Genomic DNA, 7,853 nt, shown 5'->3' with positions numbered 1-7,853 from the left:
AGTTTTTAAAGACTAGATTACTTTCTAACAGACATGCTATGGCTCAAACAGAAGTTAGAAAAGTTTGGGCTTGACACAGAAATTGCTATATGAAATTCTACTGCCTGTGTAATGCATGAGGTCAGACTAAATAATAACAGTGGTTCCTTTTGGCCCTAAAATCTATAAATCTTAGTCTATTAGGTATGTGAAAATTTGGGGGAAAATATTCAGAACTTTTTGAACCCCTCCAGAATAACTTGATGTAATATTCATTTTGAATTTGGGGCAAAGTTGTAACTTTGTTTTCTTTTGTCTAAATTGATTCACTCATCCCTACTGAATATAGTTTGGATTCTGCATTATAGTCTTTAGTTTACTTTTATCCTACTTTAGAAATAGAACTTCAAGTAAATAAATCCTCTCCACTCCCTGGTCCCCTCTGTAACCATCTAAAGGTTCTCTGAGTTCAGGTCCTGCGAGACAGCTTAGTGTTCAGTATAATAATAATTCTACTATGGTACTTATATAGCAATTTATGTCTTCAAATCACTTTGCAAACATCCACTAATTAATTCAATTAACTAAAACAATTAGTCTGTAAAGCCACTATACACTCTTCAGATCACCTATATGTTACAGTATATAATTGAATGTTTCGCTACTAAACTTTTTAAAACTAAAAATGTAAGTGCAATTCAACAAATTCATTTAATACCTGGCTCTCTTATTCTGCAGCAATTCAGTGCTCACATATTCCTATCTAGCAGTTTAGGGAGGGAAAAAGCAATATTGGTTTAATGTATTAAAGGGAATGTAATTAAATATTTGTTCAGGGGTAATTGTGCATAAATTGCACAACAATTTAGTTTTATATAATTAGTACATCTTAATTAGTCAGCATCTTTACGATCAATGTTTAATTTACTCACAATTGTTTTGCTTAAGTGTAAATTAAACACTTCTTTTTGGGCCTTTTACTTAAACCCATTACCCAGCATGTTATATAGGAACTGATGCTTTTCGCTGTTATTAAATGTCTGCCTGCAGCCACTTATGGTCCCAAACACTTGTAATGTCTCAACTTACTTTTTTTCACATCCAGTGAAATTTACTTTATTATTTCCAGGCTGAGAGACTGTGCTTAAGACCAGATTTTTATATATGATAAAAAATAGGGGAAATAGACACACACTCTCTGCTAAGAGCAGAGGTCTTTTTGGTTACTATTGGAACTGAAAGGTTCATGAATTCATGATGCCAAAAGGAAAATATAATGTTGAATAATGGAAGAAGAAGAAGAAATGAATATGATCAGAGCAACTTTGTCCTACATATGAGTCAAATCTCTGTCTCTCTAGCTAGGAGTGTGTTTTATTTTTTTAAAATAGGTGCAGCAAAGCCACTGCCTGTGCTGACACAACCACACTGCTTTTTTTAGGTGCTAGCTCAAGCAAAGATAGCACATGTATTTCTGCCCAACCCGGGAATCCCAGCAACTGTGTAGATGTATCCACAATGAGATGGTAGCAGAGTTGAGCACAGAATTTAGGAATCTTGGCACCCAATTCCCTGCTCTAACTACTTCCACTTGGCTATATTACATTCATCTGTGGCCAGTGTGCCATTCTAGACACAGAGACACAAGTGCATGCCCTCTAGTTTTTTGCATGGTATATTAACTGCTAAACCAGATTAAATACTTGCAGGTAGTAAGCTATCAGTGTGCCTGGCAAGACTGTCAGCTAATTGGCAAATGCAGTCTTCTGCTCAACAGAGAATGCACCTGTCGAGATTACGCACGTTGAAATCATAGCAACTCAGGAACATAGCATGAGGCTGCCTGATCTACAGTGTTGATCATGAGGGGAGGCAGGGGGAGGAGAAAACGGTGGCACTCTCTCCTCCCATCACTGGTGTGTGTTCATTGTACTCCTGCTCTCCAGTTCGATTTGCTTCAGAGCGGAAATTGACGACTGGGGACATTCTACTCCCGAAAAGATTTCCTGGCAGCTACTCGCATCTACATACTCCTCCAGCAGAAGCAGAGTCTGTGGCCAGCAGCAGCTTCCTGCTTTGAGAGCATTAAGGGCCTTAGCAGTGGGCTGTTTGATGAGGGTATTTGTTGGATAATGACTGAAAAGGTAGGTGGGAGGTGAAGCAAGATAGTAGCCAAACAGCCTTGGACATGAAGTATGAGAGAAACACTGGCATGAGAACACTGGAATAAGAACCTAAAGCTAAAGGGAATAAACATTCAGAGAGTAAAGTTTTAGTGTTTATTAATATTATTTATTATACTCTTACAGTGCCATAAACATACATGGTGTTTTACAGATGAAGAGATGACAAAGTGGAACCTCTTCAGGGTGGGGACTTAAAAAAAAAAAAACTCCACGCACATTTTCCAGAGCTCAGCACCAAGGGTTGGGACTAAATATTTAAAAATGCTCAGCAACTAGTCCCTCCCATTGCGACACTTCGGACAAAGTTTCAAAAGGGCTCAGCATCCACCAGCTTCTGCTGCGACACTTTCAAGCAGATATTCAAAAGCACTTAGCACCCTGCCCGCTGGTGCTCCTTGGAGAATCTAGCCCAAGCTCTGGGTGCTGACCCCTTTTGAATATCTGGCTCTAAGTACATCTAATTCAAAGTGATTTAGACGCAAAAGGCCCAGTCCTGCTCTCAAAGTCAGCTGGAGCTTTGGCCTTGACTTCAATGGGAACACAATCAATCTTAAAATCAATATTCAAAAGCAATTAACCCAGGTAGTATTTTTAACAGACCGTACTTGGTTTAGAAAAGGGAGGACAGGGAGTGTGATAATAGCTGTCTACAAAATACTTGAGAGGGGAAGAAATGATTGAAGGTGATATTACGGAGATAAGTCAAAGGGGAATTTCCATAAATTGCCAATGGAAAAATTCAATATTGTTCTAAAAAAGGGTGTTGAAAGCTCTTCACTACTCCTCACCACCAAATGGAGTTCAGACAAAACACATCCCTATAGAGGATAATCTTGCACTAGTGTCAGAGTGTAGAATAGACTACATAATCCATGGCACACTTTCCAGGCCCAGCATCTAGGAGTTGGTCTATCAACTGTGTGTATTTTCCTCTTTTTGAAGTATGCAGTTATTATATTGTCCTGTGTACTGTTAATCTCGCGCTATGATTTCTGTGCCTTGTATATTTCAAATCTCTTCACTTTCAGGTAGATTTGTGACTCTATATAAACTTTTATAGAGAGTGCAGGAGAAAACAAGACATACACGCAAAATGTTCCTTTTATGTGGTGACCCAATGCCTCCCAAGTCTATTTATTCGATTTATCCTGCTGGGGCCAAACACACTCTCATCAGCGACCAGTAGCAGATATCTGAAGGCAAATATTTCCTATGTACCCTATGATGCTGATGATAACAGTCAAAGGCCAAGATGCTATCAGTAGCTATTTAATTTTTTTTTTTGAGGACTGTGTTATGACATCCAGCTCCTTTATCAGTAGAGTTTATCAGTAGAGGTTGAACTCAAGACCTTCAGCGCTCACAGCTACATCTTGAGCTAAAGGACTAATTCTATTAGCTGGTCACAGTAGCCAGCTGATACACTCTGGACCAGCCTACAGAGAGGGAGAGATAACATGCGTCACAGGTATGTTACAACTACAAGGAGTTTGCTTTACAACTCCCTGCCATCCACTCATAGGCACCGACTCTGTGGGTGCTCTGGGACTCAAGCACCCATGGAAGAAAAACAGTGGGTGGTCAGCACGCACCAGCCACAGCTGTTAGGCACCACCATCAATCAGCTATGTGGCAGCTGGTGGGAAGCGCTTGGAGGAGGGCAGAAAGCCTGCGAGCGGCAGCTTCGGGGGAGGGAGGTGGAGCGGGGGCAGGAAGAAGTGGAGTGAGGGAAGGGTGTCGGAGCGGGGGGGAGCACCCACAGGAAAAACAAAGTCAGCACCTGTGCACCCACCCCAAAACACACACAAACAAAACCCTAGTTGTACAAACTGGAGAGAAGAACCTTCCCTGTGATGCTCTCTACGTATTTATATAGCTCCCTCACTCTAGTAGCTGAGTATCTCCTGAATATGGTTGGATTTATGATCAAAACACTCCTCTGAGGTTGGGAGGTACCATTATATTGAGGGGAAAATGCAGCACAGAGAGGCCAAGTGACCCTAAGGTGATATGGAAAGTCTATGACACAGCTAGGAACTGAACTCAGATTTCCTCATTCCCAGGCCAGCCCAGACTTAGCCACACACCCATCCTCCTTCTCAGCTACCACAGATGTCTGAACCAGAGGGAAGCAGTACCATGGCTACAATTCTGAAGATGGGCAGATAAACTAACATAGGCATAGTCTTCATCACTGCTTTTGCCTTCTGAAGACTTAAAGAGGAAAGAGGTGAGCGGAGATGTGGCAAGTTCAAATAAAAATGGAGGGTTGTTTTTTTCCTACACACACCTACATGTCATTTTGTTCATTATCTGTTGCACAATCTCTCTTACTCCGCAGTTTAAAACCTCAAAGCAACATTTTACATTCTAGCGTTTCTTCTGATATTTGCATGCATCAGTGTCTGGTGACCCCTGGCCTTCTCTTAAGGACGGTCCATTTCATATAACGGCTGCACTTGTAATAACTATTCAAACTGCCATATATGAGGAATAGAATAATAAAAATCATAAAATTCTTCTACTCTATTGTCTCTTCCATCTCCGGATCTCAAAGCACTTTATAAACATGAAGGAATTAACCCTAACCTGACCCTTTTAGGTTGGGCACAGAGCAAGGAGATTTGTCAGATGACCTCTATGGCAGAGCTGGAATTTAGACTCATTTCCAGACTCCCAGCTCCAGATTTAACTACACTAGACACTGCTTCCTCCCTGGAGAAGGTACAGTTGCCTAAAGTGTCTGCTGATAAACCCATTTTGTGCCTTTACCTCTTGTTTTGAATATTTCAGCAGGTTAAACAAACTAAGACCACTTGCCACTGATCAGGCAATGTTTTCCTAAATTAGTGATCACATTTAGCTAAAAAACATAAATCAAGGGCTTGTTTTGCCAGGAATACACTGTTTGAAAATATAAATATATAAATTAAATTAAGCTTTCTCTACTGGATGTCTTGTAAAGCCTTGGTGAGGACTCTTAGGGCATTGCTAAAGTTTTCTTTTTTTAATTCTCATAGGAACTGTAGCTGGATCTATAGAAGCTCTGTATCAAAATGACCTTTTTTCTCTATCACATTTCTTTAAAATGTTATAGATTATTTCTCCTTAGAACTTTTCTTTTTACAGAACATTTTTCCAAGTTCATTTCCCATTTCAGTTTCCTTGTGAAAGTAAAGAAAACAGAACAGAAAAAGTCAAGGACAAATTCCATTTCAAAACTCATTGTGCCTATAGATGTGCAGACACGTGCAGGAGTACATCTATGCACAAGTGTTCACACCCATACAACTAATACTTCGCTGCTTCTTGGTAGTATCTTCTGCACCTGAGACAGACTTTTTCAAGTCACACAAGTGTCTGTGAGCAAAGCATCCACCACAGGAAGTGCTGATGGGTCCTGAGCAAGCTAAGTAGCTATGCAGAATTGTCATTAAGGGCGAGTAGTTTGCACATTCCAGAAAACTGAGCCAAATGCCAATCATTGCTTAGAAGGGCAGTCTGGAGAAATAGGTCTAAGCAAGTGTATCAGCCAGACTCAGCCAAGAGGATTCTGCAGAGGAGAGCCATCCTCAGGGGTTAGCAAATCCCCAAATAAATCCCCAATGATGGACAAACCTCACAAATAGGGAGTTTTGTCTCAGCTTTTTCATCTGAAAATTCACATAAGGGAAGATAGGAGATGCAGACGCCATGGTGATATAAGCACCTTAGAACAACTTAAAATAGCAGCAGTAGACATTAGTACATTATTTGTTATTGTGATTCCTTATTCAATGTTTTCCTCTTTAAAAAGTTTCAGTTGCCCAATCAAAGAGGTGAAACAATACCATGTGGCAAGGGTGACCAATCACAAAACATACTGATTAGCTGAAATGAAAAGTTTGGACTATCAATAGGCTGATTAGCTTTGGGTTCGATGTTTTATGGAGTTTCCTCAGCTTCATTCATGATTACAAACATGATCTGCCAGTCCTTTATAATGCACAAGTGTATTTTCCAAGGGGCATCAGGCTATTTTATCCTGTGGTGGCTACAATAATTAAACATGGCGTGTTTAGCAGTGGTTAGAACAGGGGTCTGGCAGCCAGAACTCATGAGTTCAAGTACCTGCTGTGTGATGGTTGGCAAGGCATGACATCGCTCTGTGCCTCTGTTTCCCCTATGTAAGATGGAGATAATACAGGGGTATAGCAAGGCAATACACATATAAAGTAAAAAGCCACCTGAAAAGCTGTGTCCTCGGCCATCAAAATCTGCTTCTCATAGAATATTCGGGTTGGAAGAGACCTCAGGAGGTCATCTAGTCCAATCCCCTGATCAAAGCAGGACCAACACCAACTAAATCATCCCAGCCAGGGCTTTGTCAAGCTGGGCCTTAAAAACCTCTAAGGATGGAGATTTCACCACCTCCCTAGGTAATCCATTCCAGCGCTTCACCACCCTCCTAGTGAAATAGTGTTTCCTAATATCCAAACTAAACCTCTCACACTGCAACTTGAGACCATTGATTCTTGTTCTGTCATCTGACACCACTGAGAACAGCCTAGCTCCATCCTCTTTGGAACCCCCCTTCGGGTAGTTGAAGGCTGCTGTTAGATCCCTCCCTCACTCTTCTGCAGACTAAATAACCACAGTTCCCTCAGCCTCTCCTCATAAGTCATGTGTCCCAACCCCCTAATCATTTTTGTTGCCCTCCACTGGACTCTCTCCAATTTGGCCACATCCCTTCTGTAGTGGGGGAATCAAAACTGGACACAATACTCCCGGTGTGGCCTCACCAATACCAAATAGAGGGGAATAATCACTTCCCTCAATCTGCTGGCAATGCTCCTACTAATAAACCCAATATGCTGTTGGCCTTCTTGGCAACAAGGGCACACTGCTGACTCAGATCCAGCTTCACATCCACTGTAATCCCCAGATCCTTTTGTGCAGAACTGCTGCTTAGCCAATCGGTCCCCAGCCTGTAGCGGTGCATGAGATTCTTTCTTTCTAAGTTCAGGACTCTACACTTGTCCTTGTTAAGCCTCATCAGATTTCTTTTGGTCCAATCCTCCAATTTGTGTAGGTCATTCTGGACCCTATTCCTACCCTCCAGCATATCTACCTCTCCCCCCAGCTTAGTATTATCTGTGAACTTGCTGAGGATGCAATTCACCCCATCACTGAGATCATTAATAAAGGTGTTGAACAAAACTGGCCCCAGGACCGACCCCTGGGGAGCTCTGCTTCATACTGGCTGCCAACTAGACATCGAGCCGTTGATCACTACCTGTTGAGCCTGACAATCTAGCCAGCTTTCTATCCACCTTATAGTTCATTCATCCAATCCATACTTCTTTAACTTGCTGGCAAGAATACTGTGGAAGACCATATCAAAAGCTTTGCTAAAGTCAACCTATATCACATCCACCACTTTCCCCATATCCACAGAGCCAGCTATCTCATCATAGAAGGCAATCAGGTTGGTCAGGCATGACTTGCCCTTGGTGAATCCATGTTGACTGTTCCTGATCACCTTCCTCTCTTCCAAGTGCTTCAAAATAGATTCTTTGAGGATCTCTTCCATGATTTTGACGGGGACTGAAGTGAGGCTGACTGGTCTGTAGTTCCCCAGGTTCTCTTTCTTCCCTTTTTAAAATATGGGCACTGTATTTGCCTTTTTCCAATCATCCGGGACCTCCC

The sequence above is a fragment of the Dermochelys coriacea genome, chromosome 3, assembly GCF_009764565.3.
Source record: "Dermochelys coriacea isolate rDerCor1 chromosome 3, rDerCor1.pri.v4, whole genome shotgun sequence".
NCBI lineage: Eukaryota > Metazoa > Chordata > Testudines > Dermochelyidae > Dermochelys > Dermochelys coriacea.
This window is presented reverse-complemented; position numbering follows the sequence as displayed.